Source organism: Pholcus phalangioides, unplaced genomic scaffold (assembly GCF_987345545.1).
Source record: "Pholcus phalangioides strain wild (caught in Gottingen) unplaced genomic scaffold, Ppha-v1.0 ptg000042l_1, whole genome shotgun sequence".
Lineage (NCBI taxonomy): Eukaryota > Metazoa > Arthropoda > Arachnida > Araneae > Pholcidae > Pholcus > Pholcus phalangioides.
The window spans coordinates 24,121,818-24,141,271 of NW_028301628.1; the positions used below are offsets into that span (position 1 = coordinate 24,121,818).

At 30.5% G+C, this 19,454-nt stretch overlaps 1 protein-coding gene across 4 annotated transcripts in view; it reads right to left on the minus strand.

Moving 5' to 3' along the window:
- unc-5 (netrin receptor unc-5) overlaps positions 1–19,454 on the minus strand; it is a 304,266-nt gene that overhangs the window by 166,436 nt on the left and 118,376 nt on the right. The gene's annotated exons all lie outside the window — the stretch shown is intronic.

Consider the following 19,454-nt stretch of genomic DNA (forward strand, 5'->3'; position numbering starts at 1 on the left):
TCTTCTGAGTGGTATTATTGTCGTCTGCATGAAAAAAAAAACTGGTACAAAATTTATTAAAAGTCTTATTAGTTACTTTAATATAATGGTCATTTTTGGCCTCATCTATCAAACATCGATGGAATCAATACGTTTAACGGCTGCTTAAACGTATATCAATGATTCAGGTACGTAATGTCCGATTAAGCAGGGAATCTGATTATGCGGAAAACAGTTATATTGCAGTTTCATACCGTATACGTTAGAGGTCCCGTAAGGAATATTAACGTGGGTATCTGTCTGGTAGTTCAAGTTTCATACCGTAGAATAGATTTTATATTAATAAAAAATATAGTAGATATGATTATCATATTATCCGAGCAGAAATAAATCTCCACCCATGGCTCTGATATATTTCGGGGGGGGGGGGCAGCGTCAAAGGTGGAGTCGACTGATCTAATGTATATATGAATTGACATCATCATCATCGGGCCCCCAGCAATAATGATTGTGCGCCCGCCCCCCAGACTTCCAAGTCTATCGCCGCCTATGATCAGAGCAGAATGAACTAAATATCAGATTCTAAGTTTAAAATACTCATATTATAACATATCAATATCAGCGCCAAAGGCAACTAGAATATGTAGTGTGATATATATAGAACGAAATGAATTCATAAAGCAAATTAGCCCAATGCTGAGAGAGAAAATAAACAGAAATAAAATTTCGAATTGAAATTATAGTTATCATATAACAGTAGGCCTATATGTTTTTATATTTTCCAGAGTTTTCAAAATAGTTGGTAATTTCCTGTTTTTTTTTGCTTAATCATGGTGAGGTTGATTGATGCATTTTTGGCTTTTCAGCATAAAACAATTGCAATAGAAATTAGTCGACACCGTCGAAATTAGACCTTCTCTTCCGTTTTCTGATCAAGCTTCCGTTCTTTCACAAACCTTCTTGAATTTTATTTTGTGATGTTCGATACCCAAGCTTGAGGAATTCCATGCTATTCGGCAATTTCAGTTTGAGATTTTATTATTATTATAATAGCATTCAATACTTGCTTTCTTTTCGCGTAATTTTTTTCCATTGCATGAAGCCATGGCTTTTCTGCAGATTTTTAAAGATTTTTTTTTTAAACTTGAAAAGAAAATTTGCGCTCTCTATGGGGAAAACAAAGAACAAAAATAAAATGAAATAATTTTGGTATTAAAGGGCATGACATTCTGGATTTTTCATAAATTTCAACTGCTCACATATTTTACTTAATTTCCGAATGCTTCAATAAAAATATTATGCATATTATGGTTGATATATATTTACAGTTGCCGTTTGAATTCCGGCATTGGATTAAGCAGGAAATGTTTTTTTAAATTATCGCCTTAAGCGGAGAGCTTTAACAGTCTCTATGGGAGAAATTTTGGTTCCAGAAAATTTCGTCAGTATAAGCCGTGTATCAAAGAGATTAACCTTTACCTGATTAAGCGGAACCGACTTTACTATTAATGTTGTCTAAGCTTTCAAACATTTGGATTCAGTGGAAAACTGTCTTTTGAAGATACTCTGCCTCGCATTAGCGTACGCTGGTCTCCAGCCAATGTATAAAAACAACATCATTTCTAATAATCGGACTTTGACCAGGTTTCTCGGCCAATTCAATGGCTGACCGTAAGGGGTCATTCAAGTATTACGTCATCATCGATGGGGGGGGGGGGGAAGGGGGTTTCCGATTTGCTGACTTTTAATGACAGGGGGGGGGGGAGGGGGCGGTTTGAATAATGCTTACGTCATCGACCACCCTTTATGAAAATATGAAAATATGAGTAAGGATTCAGAGGGGCTGATAAAGAAATTTTGCTGACAAGAGGGGGGAGGGGGGTCAGCGTTTTGCTGACTTTTGATGACAAGGGGGTGGAAGGGGTCACAAATGTCTAAAAATTTGCTTACGTAATACTTGAACGGCCCCTAACATATGCAATAAATTTCTCATTGTTATTCTATTATGAGTTTGCTTGTTTTTCTTTCTGAAGAGAATAAATTTCCGACAATCAACCAAAAGTTAAAGAAAAGTTTCAACTGAATTTTAGAACAACCCGACGTAATGAAATCAATATATTTCAATTAAACAACCCAGAAAAGGGATCGATTCTAAAGCGTAGTGAAATTATTAGAACTGAAATGAACTAATCAATTCATTTCAATTCTAACAATTCGAATATTTTGAATAATCGCTTACACATCCCAAATGTGCTTTCACAGATGACATTAAAACAAAAAAAATATATTTTTCACGATTAAGATGAACAGAAATCAGTCAATCCAATTCAAATCGATCGACAGTGATTAATCAAATGAATAAAATTTAATACAAGTAATTTGATTTTTTTTGAATTATTTATGTACCTGAAAATATCATTTTGAATTTCTGAAACATCCTCAAAAAATAATTCCGTAAAAAAAAAATCAAAAAATTTAAATTTCAAATACATTTCTAGAAATTTCGTGACAATCAAATGTACCTTTTCGACATAAATTCAAAAATTCCATTTTTTTTTGTCAATAGGAAAATAAAATGTATGAATCTATAATTTGCTTTACTTTATATAATCCAAAAAAAAAATAAAATAGATCGAACTTTTCTCAGGAAAAACGGATCGAGCTCTGAATGAAGAGCCATTTTTAGAAATTAGAATAACAGATCGCGAAGAGTATACAGACACCTATTTCAGAATTTTTTTTTCAAAAAAAAAAAAATTGAAAAATCTGAGTTATGTGAAGTTACAGAGTAGATCTTTCGATTTGCATAAGATTTATATATTTTTTCCTCCTTTCAAATAATGATTTAGTTACTGGAAAACGCAAACATTTTTCGATTACAGAAATTCCAACGAACATATACGCGTATACAAACTTAGAATCGATTTATATTGATTCATCGTAAGAATTTTTTCCCAAAAAAAGGAAAAAAAAAAATTTTTTTTTTGAAATTCAAAGCAAACGTGCTTTTTTTTCCCTTTATATTATTATTATTTTCTTATTTCAGTCACACAAGCTAGCTTTCTCTGGTTTCTTCTCTTTACCACACACATACACATACTTTTTTCTGGATATGTTTTTTTTCTTATATATATATTTTCTCTTCCTTCACTTTTCCCAAAAATCTAGAATCTCTTTTCTACTACAAAACTGTTTCGCCTAGCTGGAATACTAGAAAAAAAGAAAGAAAAATTTTCACTCGAAAATGGAAAACGGCTGCTTGTATGGAAAAGATGGTTGCGAACCCTCCAAGACATTCCTCTCGCTCTCTTTTCTCCTACAACCTATTCCATTTGTAAAGCTTCTCCTTATTATTTTTTCCTTTCTTTTATATATATTTTTGGTTTGCTTCCGACACTGGAACCCGTTAGTGAAAGCACAAAGCTTTCCCAATTTTTTTTTTTAGGAATTTTTCTCCCTCAAAAAAGAGTAACTTTTGTTCAGGACAATTTCAAGTCAGAACTAAGAAATTTAAATCTTTTTTTATCTTGCCTTCAAATTTAAATACCCGTATGTGTATCGCGTTATTATAATAGTCCCGGGAAAAGATATCGTTTTGTGGATGATATATTTACTATTAGATATTTTCCTCTCTCTCCTGAATTCATTGAAATATGAAGAAGTCTCAGAGGTTTTGGTTTGAGTATGTGGTTTATAAATATTGTTATTTCTTTTCGAGGAAGGATTTTGTAGAGGATTATTTTGGAAGTTTTTTTGCTTGGTTTGGTGGGTTTTACGTGAATTGGAAATTTTTTTGGAATGAGGATTGATTGAGGATTAATGTTTGAGATATTTTGCAATCGCTGCTTACTGCCAGAATTATGAATTTGTATATCCCATGGCCAATTGTATCACGAGTCGGAACTCATACCAGAAGAAACCAAGTTGTTTATCAGCTTGAACTGTCTACTATTCTATGGCCGGTATTTATGTTATTAACAGAAAATTCTGATTTTTTACACATTAGAAACGTATTTTGATGGGTAACTCAATGATTCAAAATTTTTTCAAGCTTGACAAAAAAACCACGTTCACACAAAAGTGCTATAAGGTCGATCAAGTATTTCAGAGATAGAGATACAATTATGCATATTCTAGTAATACAGCTATTATTTCCACAATCAGATAGCTGCGTGCTTTTGGATATTCAATACCCTAATCTCATTTCCGAAGGTACCATGAACTTTTAAAGTTTGGAAATTTGGAGTTTTAAACGATTAGCATTGTCCTCTATTGTCCGGTGCACATTCGTGTATATGTTACCGTTAAAGTATGAAATCCGGTATTCTATAGAATACCTAGTTATTTCATGAAATAACTGGTGGAGTCAGTAAAGAGTGAAACTCACTAGTATTCTATGTAATTTAACTAGTTATTTCATAGAACAAGTAGTTAAATTGTCGAATTATTGTTCTATTCAGGGCCGTAACTTGACAGGTGCAATAGGTGCACCCGCATAGGGCCCATTTGGAAGGGGCCCATTAGCAACGGCCCTGGTTCTATTACACACTTTAACTTTTTAACTGACTTGTCAAAGATATACCATGAGGTCACTAAATATTCTATGAAATAACTGAATTATACTTTAATGGTAACATATACTTAACATATTACTTAACATATACATAGTTAAAAACCCCATTATATACCAACTTCTTTTCTCAAGTTTTTTGGTATTTTAAAATACATCTTCTGGTGTTATTTCAGTATAAAATACAGCTATTAAGTACAACGATTTTTTTATCTCGAAAGAGTTGATTTCTTGTCGGTATCATTTTGTGGGAGCTGCCTAAATTTTACGTGTTCAGAAATTTATAAAATTGCACCAAAAGGGGGAATTAGAAACAAAATTCAAAGAATCTCCCATTCAACTTTGTTGAGCAAGATCGTATCTGTTTATAGATTACAGTAGAAGATAAAACTGCATATTTCACCCATTAATTGGCTATTATAACATAATATAAGTCCATTCTAATTAAATTGTTTGTCGATGTATTGTGTTTCAATTAAAAATATGCTCAGCAGAGTACCCATTTCCATCCGTATTTAGAAATAATAATAATAATACAATAATACTTTTTTCATGGAGGAAAACCATAGGGAGTTAAGACGTGAAATCTCTTTGTCTTAGATTTGGAAATAAAATTTGGAAGTAGAATCTGTGTGTTTGGGGTTTTTCTTACGATTTTTATTACTTGTACATGTATTTCTGAACTAAATGTTTTCAGATATATTTGGAGAAAAAAACATGAATAGGAACAGAATGTATTTGAAATTAATTAATTTCATCACGTAAAAATATGGACTTTTGGAAAAAAAAATCAAAAATATGATGTTATATGCATCACGAAATATTATTGTATTCCTTAACTAAACTATTTATTGTATTAATCTCATTGTCACTATAAGGCGCGTATACATTAGTTCAAAGGTTCTTAACCTATGGGTCGCGACCCGAACTTGGGTCACAATGGCTTCAGAGGTGGGTCGTAAAAATACACTTACATCCAGGGGAATGCTTCTTGAGCTATCGGTCACGACGCAAACTTGATCCGCAGTTGCTTTAGAGATGGGTCGCACAAACGACTTACAGCCAGGAATTCTTAAGCTATCGGCCAAGACCCAAACCTGATCCGCATTGGCTTCAGAGATGGGTCATACAAATTCACTTATAGTTCTGTTTTAAATGCACTTAATGCGTCGCTGGTTTCACTAATTTTGAAAGACAAACCCATGGGTCGCGAAGTTGATATTTTTGCTGATTTTGGGTCGAGGCTGAAAAAGTTTAAGAACCTCTGTATTAGCTAGTGGATCGTGTAATGTAAGAATTCGCAATTAGTTGTTCAGTAATTTGTACGGTGTTGTAAACGACGAACTAATTCTTTTTGAGCCGTTCGAACCGGACCACCGGGTGTTAGTTATTTCAATGAACACAAAGGGAAGAAAAGGAAGCTCTTGTACCCAAATAACGGATTAAAACCGCTGCAGGGGATCTTACCTTACATGTTCGTCTCGATGATCTATACGCGCTTACATATATTGATTATTTTTTATTAAATTGCTCTGAAAATCACTCAACATGATGTAAAATTTCCAATAATTTTTCATAATAAAAATTTAAAGTATCACAATTCCGGTTTAAAACTCTATGGTGTTTGGCCAGAACATGATAGGTTTAATGTCACATATTTGAGATATAAGCATTTTGATTGTCATTTAAAAATCAAAAATATATCATACACACAAATACAAATGGAAATATACATCAGCACGTTGCTTAGCCGTACGCACGTATTTGTGCATTTATCTCACTTCTAATTAGTTATAATTAGCAAGACGTACTTTGAGATCAAAAAGCCATTTTTTGGAGATATCGTGTTCTGACAAAACACCACAGAATTATTCCAATAAGATTTTATAACGTATTCAATACAGGACAAGAGGAAAATGGCACGGAGAAAAAAGTATTAGACTTGAAACTGATTGAAGGAGGAATTAATTCTCCCTCCGAGACACACACAGGGCCTTTACGTTAATTAATCTCATTAGCATAGGGACATGCAACACGTCCGGAACCATTATCACAAATTTGAAACTTAGATGTCGTGAATCTATTAAGCGACTCTGTCTCGTTTAAAATAATCCCGAAGAACTGACATTATTAATTTTCTTTCAGAGTGACTTTCCACGTCTCTCTCGTCTCTTGCCTAATCTCCATCCTCAAGACCTCAAACAAGATTAGCAAAGATTTAATTAATTACCCAGCTGCGAGCTTTTCATCAACCTACTTGAAAGAGAATGTAACAAAATTACAGTTTTCAGTCTTTTCAGTGGGAGAAGCGGATTATAGCGAATTACGCCGTGAACTTATAGGAAATTAAAAATTTTGATCTCTTATCGTAAAGATGAAGAATTTTCGAGACAAAACTTCATCTTCATTCTTACGCGGATCAACATCTCGGGCAGAAAGAAAAATTCATAGTGTTTTTTCTTTTCTATAATTACTACGAGAATTTTTTATTATACATTTCATTTTTCGATATGTTTCTGGTAATAGGCTTTTTTTGTTCACTTCCTTTTTTGTAATTTTTTTTTTCCATTTTGTTTTATTTCGTTTTGTTTACTCTTTTTTCATAAACTTTCAAGCTTTATTATTTCTATTTAATTTCTTTGTTTATTTTTCTTAGTTTATGCTTTTTTTTAATTGTTTTGTTTGTGATTGATTTTTCATTGTGTTTGTTTTATTTTCTTTTTTTATTTCGCTTCTGCTTTAATTTCCTTTTTTTTCTTGTTCAATTTTTTTCCCGTTTTGCTCCTGTTTCACTTTCCATCCAGTTTTCATTAAAAAATTAAATTATTCAACATTTACATGAAACTAAAATATATGCATGTTTTGAACTCACCAAATAATTCACATGAATTGACTCATCTGCTGATGTCTCAATTTTTTATATATATTGATATTAAAATTGTATATATAAAAATCAGTTCTTTAATTTTAGTATTTACGTATTTTCAACACAAATAATTTATTTTTGAAAAAAAAAAAACACATCTTTCAACTCAAACAAATTTGTATGCCAGAAATTTATAAAAACGTTGAATTGATGCTAATTGCGATAATTGACATTCGATGCTTATTGTTTTGAACAAAAGCCAACTTTCATCTCGTACTCCTTCTGAACATAAAATCATACTTCTCATCTATTATTGTTATTATTTTCGATATGAATACTTCTCAAGTAGAAACCAGCACCAATCGTTCATTCAAGAATAATCATACCTTTGATCATAAAAATTAATCAAATAAATGATCAATCAATCTGTGTAAAAATTATAAATTAATAAACTTATTTAAACTAATTTTTATTCAAATAATTAAATTTTTCGACTTAGTAATGCACCTAAACATATCAATTCAAAAAACACCCTGCATCAATACCCATTGAATGCCGTTATATAAAAATTATCGTACTTAATCCCGTCTAAGATCATTTCACGAACTAATTACATATTATATAATATTAGAACTTAATTACACGAAATCCCGAATCATCAATTTTTAATCATTATTTTCCTGCATCATTTATACTCCGAAATATTCAGAGTGATTTTACTTGAAATAACCCTTAATCATCTTATCAATTTTAGAATATAATAATTATATATAAACAACATATTTTCCAAGAGTTATTAACCTATAATATCAATATTATTTCTAAGAAACACCCGTAAGGATTATTTTTTTTCCTCGGATCAAAAACCTAATGAATCACCAATCAATAATGAAATCCGACAGCGTATATATTTAATATCACAACACGGATAATACAGAGAGAAAATAATACCGTCTGGGTAATATAATCGTTCGTTGTAGAAGCCGTCTTGTCTGGCGACCATTAAATTGAAGGGCTGTCGCCTTCGTCAGTTTTTAATTGGGCATCTACTAATTGCAATTACCAGGAATCAATCAGGGTTGGGGGAAAAGAACACGTATATAGATAACGAACGGCCTGATTAAAAAAAAATCACGCGAACGAGGTAAAAGAGTGTTTGTTGTGTGTGTATATATAATATTATAACTTAATCAACCCTGCATAAAATTATCGCGCTTCTTGATATACAACATTCCAAAACAAATTGAAGCCAACAAAAATATGAACCAAACAATCCCAGTGTCAAGGTTGTATATACTTGTATATAATGGAGGCTGGTCATTACTAAGGTTGGCACGATTCCGGCCATGGTAAGATTTTCTTTTCTCCATTTCTTCTCATTCTTGAATCTCCGCCCATCTACCCACAAATATTATCTTTATAACAGCATAAGAAGCAAAGGGAAAAAAATATTGTTGCATGATGTCTGAAAATAATTATAGACTGGCGTCAAACTAGTTTTAATGACTTGCTCTGGATATACTTTTTCTTTTTTTTTAAATATTTGTTATTCGAAAATCTTTCTTCTATATGCGTGCGATAACCTATGTATGCATCGATAAATCTTATGAAGGCGGGAAAGAAATTCTATAATTTCGGAGGGAATATCATTTTTGCGTGTAAAAATTAATGATGATGCATTGGTTCCTTTTGTTTGGCGCAAAAGCGTGCACGGTATATTTTTATATGTATGGGAACGTACGTAAATATCCCAGTACTAAAAATTAGTTATTTTCGAAAAATATATAAGAAAATGCTTGGTTTGTGTGTGAAATAGACGTTCGTAGTTCCCATGCGAGTTCTTCCACTTTTTAGGAAAAGAAAGTGTTTCGGAAAATATTAATTATTTGATTTTAACTTAACATCGGTTGTTAAGATATTAATATCTTTGGGGAAAATAGTTAATTATTATTACATTCTAAGAAAAAAGGTGCCTAATTGTAAATCTGATGAAAAAAATTGTCATAAGATGTTGAAAAATATTTGTTTTAATTAATTCCTGTAGTGAACATTATTTTTAATTGAAAAATATGTGTTTGCACGTTAAATATTCGTTTAATTCCAATTTAATAAAATATCGTAATTCCAATATCGTAAATGAATTATAAAATTATTTTCTTATCAAAAGTGAATTTTAATGCATACTTCACAATTTTCTAATTGAAGAAAAATTATACATTTTTAATTTTTGATCTGTGGATATGCCACTGGCCCCTTAATTGATGTGTAACTGTACAGCGGGTCACTTAAGTCACCTATAAATGTGCCTCTCAGTTAATGTTTACAAAATTGTTTGAGGTCGTGGGAAATGTATGATCTATGGGTTTCGAGATTACATTATCCATTCCAATAAACGTAATATTTGTTTTACACACACACACACAAACAAATCAATTCATATGAACTCCAAATAAATTTTTTTTCTTCAGGTACAAAAAAGGAATGTTGACAACTACAAAATTCGCACAAAAGCGTATTTAACCTTTGACAACACAGCTGTTGTTCAAAAATTTTCGAAAAGCCCCCCCCCCCCTTTTTCAAGTCCAAAAACTCAACATGATTCACCACATACCCTCATGTCGTCCACATCCACTCGGGAAAACCAAATCCCATCTCGGTTACGGTTAACTCAACAGCCGTTCAACCGTCAATAACACGCGTAAAGTCAACTTCTAATTACCGAACTGTCAAAAGTTCAATTGATCCCAGAGTAAAAGACCCGGCAGCGTAAAATGGGAATAAGTTGGGATAACAGCTGCGTAACGGAGAGACAGCAACGGGAAAAGTTCGTGTTCGTTCTTCGACAAATGAAAATTTGGTGTTTCACACACAAAAAAAAAATCTCGGAACCGATGCTGAAAGTAAATTAACTAAGTTACAAACAAAAAAATTTGCATATCACAGGGGATGAGGAACGAGAAATTAACGGACTGTGATATCCCCGAATGGAGGGAACCAGAACACGACAACACTCTCTTTTCCAACTCTGTTATATATTGGTTAAACACCATCGAGTCTGAGAGAGAGACAAAGCGAGAGATAGCATTTAATGCACAATTATAAGAGGACGGGTCCGAGAATTACGAAGCAATTAGTAGCTAGTCTTGGTTATTTAATTACGAGCTCAATTCGAAACGCTTGGTTAACTTATTTAATTACAAAGCAACCGAGAGGAAAATTGGTAGCTATGGACAGAAGTATGTGCAGCAGCAACAGCACTGGTAGTATCATATCTAGCTAGCACTGCCACAGAGTTATTAGATAACTTTAAAAGGACTTTGCGTGCGTGTGTGGTAGCTGGGTGCCAAGTTTTAAGTGAGGTTCTAGCGCTATCTTCTTTAAGTGTATAATTTCCCGAAATTTCACGCTTTAATTTTCAGTCATGCGAATTCCCCTGGAGTAATTATCATCTCGGAAATTATTAATGTACTTACACTTTTAATTCTTTACATTTCTTCGAGTCGTTTTAATTCGCGAAGAAAAGAATTAGAAATTTTCGCGAATATTTTCTCCAAAAAATTTTCGAAATGATTAACAACATAATATTAAAAAAATGGGTCATCTCATCGATGTGATTGACGATTAATTTCCAATTATAGCATTTCAGTTTTTTTGTGTAATTTTTTTGAAATTACCTAATGCATTTTCTATTTTGTTTTTAATATTAGATTTTTTTAAATTTCGGAATTTATGTTCATTTTACAAATTTTTTATTCAATTTTTAATGTAATTTTTTATTTTATACCACTTTAATTTTTTTTTAATTTCAGTTATTGTTTTTTTTTAATTTTATTCTTATTTTATTTTTAAAATTTTGTTTCATGTTTTTAAATTTTACTTCAATTTTTTTTTCAATTCTAATATTTTTATTTTTAATTTTATTCTTACAATATTATTAATATTTTCATTTTTAATTATATTTTTATTATCACTTTCAATTCCATTCAATTTTTAATTTCTCCACAATTCTATTCTCATTTCATATTTCTTCACTTCACTATTATTTCAACTTTTTTAATTTTGTTCCTACATTTTTCTTATTTCATTCCTATTTCAATTCTTAGAAATAGATTTTTCGAGGTTTTTAAAATTCAACATTTTGTTTAAATTCTTTTCAAATATATGTTAATTTTTTATTATAAATTGTAACCTTTTTCAAAATTCAAATCCAGCGGAAATTCAAAAAAAAATTTTTTTCACGATTTCTCAGATTGATTTTAGAATCCATGGTGAATAAATTAGATTTATTCCGAGATCATAACCAATTTTAAATCATTGCAGATTATTTTCCACAACCACTGCTCACTCTTTCTGTACGTTACATAAGGTTCTGCATAAATTTCCAATTTCGTTATTTCTAAAAAAAAAAAAAATTCAAAGAGAGTAGATATTCATAATTCAATAACAAATATCGAAAATAACATTTTTCACGTCATTTCAAGTTCTTTAAAATATTTCAAAGAAAATTCCCCTAAAATAAATTCAATTTTTTTTTTATCACAACGATATTTTTACAATTCCAGAAAAACGATATCTTTTCCTATGGAATTAACACAACAAACAGAGAAAAATCGAATAAATATGTATATACGTTCCGCATGCACAATTTCTCATCCTCACGAATAGGAATGCTGTGGAGAAAAAGGAAGACCAAAACTCTGGTGGCGAGAGCTTTTATTTCCGCCATTACAGGGGCAGATTTTTCTTCCTTTTTGGTCTTATACAGATCGGTTCTATCGTTCCCCGTATTTATTTGCTCCCGATTTATTTTTCCAATTTTTTTTTTTAATTTTATTTTCCAGTATTACAGTTTACCAGTTCCCTTTTACCATCGACCATGCTGCATACAATATTATGCGTATATAAATATAAATACCAAATGCTTTTTTTTTCCTCTCTTTCTCTCCGTTTCATATGCTAATTGCGGGAACTAAAACGAAATTAAGGCGGCAGGTCGCTTTCCATTAGGAAAAAAAAATCGCAGTTTTTCTCTCGTGGAAAAAAATCCACGCCTTCAAACGACTGGAATTTCTCTATGTTTCATTTACTTATTCGTTCAGGTTTTTTTATTTCTTGATATTTTATTTACACATTTATTTACAGTTTTTCCTTTCCTGAAATGCTTCCCTAAGAAAAAACACACAGAAAAGTGAGTTACAGAGAATTCCAATTCCTGGTATTTATTAATCTTGAACCGAGCCAAGTAGAAGAAGAAATTTGAAATAAGGTTGGAGCAACATATCATTGCTTTTACAAACAAAAAAAAAATGTCTATTTTCCTCCCTTTTTTTATTTATTTATATTTTTTATGGTACGCTGAAGTGGTAAGAACCGAAGTTATGGTAAGCCTAAATTATATATATTTGAAATATATAATTGCCTTCACCCATATTCACTTCTTATACGAATCATAACATCCAAAATGTGTATAGTTATTTGAAAAAAAAACACTTTTCAAGAAACTGAATATCTTAATTCAAAACTCAACGAAAAAATTACGTCCACATTTGTTTAGAAACATATTCAATTACATAATACACCTGAAATTGTACAGAGTATCCTATAAATTCATGAATAATTTAAAAAATCATAAAAATTGAAGTAATTTTAATTTTGTTGACAGAGAAAGTCCGGTAACAGTGGCTTACGTAAAACTACTTCACCATTAGTGCTTTATTCACCAATGAAAACCATCTATGAGCGCCAGTAACAGGAAAATTCAGAAACGAGCTGTCAAACTTATAACCAACATTTTATGGGAACTCTATTTTTGCATATTAGATTTGCATATTTTCACTGATTTGCCATCGTTCAGTGCTCGATATCGACAACAATGTTAACTACTTTTGTGTAGTAAAAAAACACCCCTTCGTGAGAATAACTTTTTTGCAAACCGCATTCAAATATTTACCAACTATTTCAATTTTTATGAATTTTTGAACAATTTACGAAATTATGGGACAACCTGTATCTTAACACCACATAAACTGATTTCACCCTGTTTTACGGAAATAATTAAAAAGTTGAAATGGAATTCATATTATGGAATATTTCTTATCAATGTATGCGATACATTTACAATTTTCATGATTTTCGGCAGCATAATCCATAAATTAATGATCTTATTTCGTTCAAATTCCCGAATTACTTTATATAAATCAAATCTTCATAGCATATGGAAATGATTTTCTCCACACCATAATCGTATCACTTAACTATTTACTATATCCTCAGTACGACTGATTCTTCAGACATAATCACCAATTCTCAGAATCAAATTTCTCCATAGCAGAAAAGAAATGGCCTCTAAAGATCATTCCCAATTCGATAAACAGACCGAAAACATCACATTAACAAGCTTCACAAGCCACGTGAATAATTGACCCAATAACAAAAGAAAATAAAATGCTTCTGTGATCGGGACTCCGGATAGCCAATTAACGGTTTTTGATCTCGTTACAAAACCGCTCCCATAAGCGCCATTTGTAATATCCAACTTTTATTTTTATACCAAGTAAATTGAATTTGAACAGCTAAAATTGATCGGTTCTAAACCAACAAGAGGGAAGATGGTGGAATCGAGAATGGAGTGGTTGGTGGATATACACGCTTATACGAACCAATGCAAGCTCCTGTAGATTAAACGCGAGAGAGAGAAGTTACATATAATGATTAGTGTTTGTCGAGCGAAAGATTAATTAAATTTTAGCGGTTCTCGGAATTACTGGCGGATAATTAACTATAACCCCGGCGAATCATTCTGCTTAAAGAAGATAAAAAAATAAATAAAACTTCTTTGATTAGAATATTTTCCACCCAGTTATCCGATATATCGCTTTGCACAGAAGAAAATTAAATACTTGTCTCAAAGAAAAGTACGCGATTTACTTAGGAATTTCATTACCTTCGGGTGTCATTTCGTAAAACATCTGAAATCAAGGAAGAAACGGTTTTAATTAAGTAATTTCACTGTATATCCAATTTACGAGTCACTTATTTCATCAAGTTTTAACATGATTAAAAACTTCTGAGACAAGAAAATGTTATAACACTCGCGCGAAATTGTTAATTGGCTTGGTTAATTGGGGCAGCAAATTCGCGGCTGTCTTTCTGGCATGAGAGCTTATCGGGTATTAATTTTAAAAATTAATAACATTTAACTAATGCTCTCATCTCATGAGTTCGGAGCCGGAGTGTTTCTGTCATTACAAGTCATTTTCAGTTAAGAAGAATTATCAGTTTTGCATTCATGTCATAAAGTTAATGTATGCAGAAATTACTCCCGTTAACAGTGAAAGGTCGTTATGAAATTTCTTTCCAACATTAATGGTTTGCTATTAAAATTGTTCTGTCACGCGAAGTGTTTTAACTTGAAAATTATAGAACTATGAATGAATAGGCATGATTTCATGAGCTATCGATTGCTATTGATCAATATTAAATACTGATAGTAATATGTTTTGATTTCTAGAAGTAATTATAATCATGCACGCCATAATGAATTTGAAAAAAAATGTAATGTACTTTTAAGCAGAGGAAATAATTTTTTAATATCAAAAACTTGGAGCGTACTTCTAGATGATTATCGGAACTTTGACCCATAAACAAATTTTCGGACAACAATGATTTGGATAATGTATCGAAAAAACAATGATTTTAGCCTTATGTTATGGTTGGTCATTGTTTCATACGAGTCCCAATAACAATGAGTTTCCAACATACGTTATGTAAGCAGTTTTCAACAAACGCACATAGACTGCACGCAAAAACCCAAACGTATTTTTTCAACAATCAGTTTCCAATGAATGTTTTTTTTTACCGAACAGCTAGTTTGCAACAAAATTATTTTTCCAACAAAATATTTTTTGTAACAAACGGTTTTTTTCCAAAAATCATTTTCCAAAGATCAGTTTATAACAAAAGTATTTCTTCACAATCAGTTTCCAACAAAAGTATTTCTTCACGATCAGTTTTCAACAAAAGTATGTTTTCAACAAATATTTTTGTTGAAAATTGCATAATACAAAAAGAAGTTTCAGTTTCTAAAATGTTTAATCTGACAATCAGTAAAAAAAAAAAAAACATCGAACAATGAGTTTTTAACACATTTTTTCAACAATCAGTTTCCAAAAAAAAAAAGCAATTTCCAGAATTCATTTTCTAGTAACCAAACGCCGAGAAACAATCATAAACATCACAGGAAGAACCAGTTACAACGTACGTTCTCAAATCAATCACTTTCCAACAGACGATTTGAACAACAGTTACTAATATTTTCTAAGACTAATATTTTGCAGCGGTAGTTTAAACAACAATAATTTTCTATCGGAAATTCGAGCAAGAGGAAACACATTTCGAAAAATACGTTAGATATGTTAAACAATCTAAAAATCTAAAAGCAACAATAAATAATTATCAAATAAATGAAATTATAATATATATTATATATAAGTAATATTATAATATTTCAACTAATTAGTCTCGAAATACACATTTTTCAGGGGGTAAGAACGGTAATCACGCTGTGCCTTCGATTATATCAAAAAATGAACTAGTCTTATAATATTATCTATATTACATAATAATTGGAAGAAAAAAAATTAATCGCACTCAGATTTTAAAAATATCCATTTTATAATTGTTTAATACTAATTTGCAAAAAATAAGTAACAAAAATATAAAAACAGAAGTATATTTGAGAAAAACAGTAAAAAAATTGTTTCTAAAAAATTTGTTCCTTATATGAATAAATTATAATCCACTCTCAAATGCTTAAACTCCTTTAAAAGTCTGAGAACTTCAATAAAGAGTATGTAACTGATGTAAGAAAAAAATTATAATAACAAGGAAAATGAATGAATCAACACTTTCTCAACACAACCTCATTCATTACAAAATTTTCTATTAAACCGCATAATATATATGAAAAGAATCGTGCATTTATGAACCAGTAAATTTTTGCAGAAGGAGCAAAAAAAAATTCTGAAAAAGACGATTTTTATATTTTTCGGTCATATTTATTCGTTTTTTTTCACTATTATTATTCCTATCCTAAAACTATATAAAAGAATGCCGCCAAACTCAGATGTGCTCTGTAACGCGATAAATAACTCTACAAAGCTAGCTTGACAGCTTTAAGAACTGTCAAAAACAGAAATATGTTTCTCGATTCAAGGAGAAGAAAAAACGTTTTTTTCCCCCACTTATTTCCGAAAAAAAGAGATTTTACAGAAAAAAATTAAAATTGGGAAAGATACGAGAATTTTTTTTAAATATTTCTTGTGTACATGTAATGATGATGAAACGTTTATTCAAAAATAAAAATTATTTTCTGAACGATTTTATTTTCCAGGCTCGATTTTTACTGAATGTTTCAACGTGTTTGAATATTAATGAGTGAAGGGAGTTTATTTCACGCTTCATGTATGAAAGGAATTCATGTTTCTCAGAATTTTATTTTTTCCCCTCACCTCCAATTTTTCACTCAGTTTAGTTTGATATTCTTTTGGAAAAAAAAATGAAATTCGTGATGATACACTTCGGAATTGATTGCATGCTGCCTTCATGTCCTTCCATGATACATATCTGCCTATGATAGACCTGTTTAAAATTTTATAAATATGTAAAAAATATCTGGATTTCCGTAAAACTGTAATTTCTTTTTTTCGAGAACTTTTTTTTTTTTTTTTTATAAAAGTGAGATTATGGTATTCAAGAGGAATATTATAAATGTGTGAAGTTTTCATATAAATTTTATCGTTCCAATGTAATTTGTTTCTTGAATATGAATTTGAGAGAAGAATATTTTTTATTTATGAATAAAGGAATGAAAAAAGGTTTTCTACGTTAAGGGAGAAAAAAAAATTATTTTTTTGAATTCGAATTTTTCGTATTTATACCCCGTAAGAAATTCTCTCTAAAAGGTTTTCTACGTTAAGCAGGAAAAAAATTATTTCTTGAATTCGAATTTTTCGCATTTAAGAAAGTCTCTCATAAAAGTGAGAAAAATATTTTCAACGCTTTCAAAATTATTCATATTTCAGAATTTTAATTATTGGTGTTTTTTTTTCAAAATTTTGGTATTTTAGTTTTTTGTAACTATTTAAATTTTGATTGCAAGTAGTAAATAGCATTTTGATAAATACGGCATTGCGTTTTTCAAGAATTTAAAAAAAAAATCAAAATCTATTTTGATTTGCAAATATTTAAATTTAAATGTTTCTAAATTTTATATAATTTTGAAATTCATAGTTTTTTTTAAATTCTTCTATTTTCTATTATTTCATCAATTTTTAACTCTTTATTTTGCTTAAAAAGTGACAAAAAAAAGTTCCATTTTCTTTAATTTTTTTAATTATTTATTTTTCTTCGTATTTCAACATTTTTGGAATTTCTAGATATTTTGAAATTTAAAACTGTGGAAATCTTTTGGCATTTGAATGTTTCTATTTGGAAATTTTAAAATATTTTACAAAATTAAATTTATTACAATATGTTACAACATTAATTTTTTTTTAATATTTTAAATTAAAAATTTATCAATTTTACTAAATATTCAACAGTTTTCCATTGCCTAGAACTTTTAAAATTTTAATAGTTTTTTGACTTTCTTCATTCTTTCATAATTTTTAATTTATCAAGCCTTTCAAAGTTTTAATAATTTCTACAAATATCATACTTTTTTGTACATAATTTAATTAAATTGGTAAATGTGTTTTGTTAAAATTAATTTTAAATCTTTACGTACGTGTGAAAATGAATAAATTTGATTTGATAATTTAAATATTATTCACTTGTTTTATTATTTCTCCAATTTCTCTCAAATCGAAGAGAAAACCAGTCATGAATTTCCATTCTCTCCCTCAGAATTCACTCATTAATGATGGAAATTTCCGACAAACTTTCATTTTATTTGAAAATTTTGGATTTTATAAAGAAAACAGCAAATGCAACATTCAAGCTAAATATTAATTGAAAAAAAAAATCGATTCCCAAGGAAAATTATCTATTCAATAACAGAAATAAATGGCTTTTCGTAATAATAATATGGCTATAAAGAAGGTAATGGTGCTGTTGTAACTGACGTGTGTAATATCTGTATAATATATTATTCATTGTTTTTATTGCGTTATTTTTAAATTCCCTCTTAATGGTAGCCGGACCGAAGTTACTGACCAGTCCGAAGGGCGACGACTCGGGTAGCAAAGCAGTCCAAATATAATCCTGTGATTGTAGCTTTTGTAAACCGAGTCTGGCTGTCTAGAATTATTTTATTGCATTCGCGGGAATCCGGCCATGCGAATATTTTTTGGATATCAGCCATACGTACATACCCACGATGAATGTTGGCTTTAATGTTTTAGAAAGAGTCGTTAAGGTAGGACTTTTAGCATTCACGAAAAGCAACAGCATGCGCCACAAATGACCAAACAGATTTGCTCCCGGAGAATAAAAATAGTTTTAAGCTGTTTCTTGGCGCTCGATGGACTCTAGTTGGTGTCTCTGTCTGTGACTGTCTGGTGCTTCCCAGACATGAGAATGACTTTTATGAAAACTCTCGTTCCTTATACACAGTCGTTAGCAATGACGCCACACTCACGAAAAGAAAAAAAAAACAATAAAAATGATTGTTGTGTGCGTTTCTACTTCATAATTGTAGTTCTTTAACGAAACTACGTTTGGGTGGCATAAAGGGGGGTATGACCAACAGACTCAAAGATATAGCAAATAAATGAAATATTAAACATTCCCGCTCACGTTCATCCATACCATTTATAAAAGGCTTAAATTCCTTCACATGAAAAAAAAGAACCATCAAATTTTAATGAGTTCCGAATAGTAAACTTTGCACAAATAGTCATCGCGATGCACGTATATTGACTCAACTTTTTTGCGTAATGAAAATCATGGTTGTTTCGGATCATTTTTTTAGGGATTTATATGTATTAGTTTGTAATAATAATTCCTAAAGTCATTTCTATTTGAGTGATCCTAGTAATG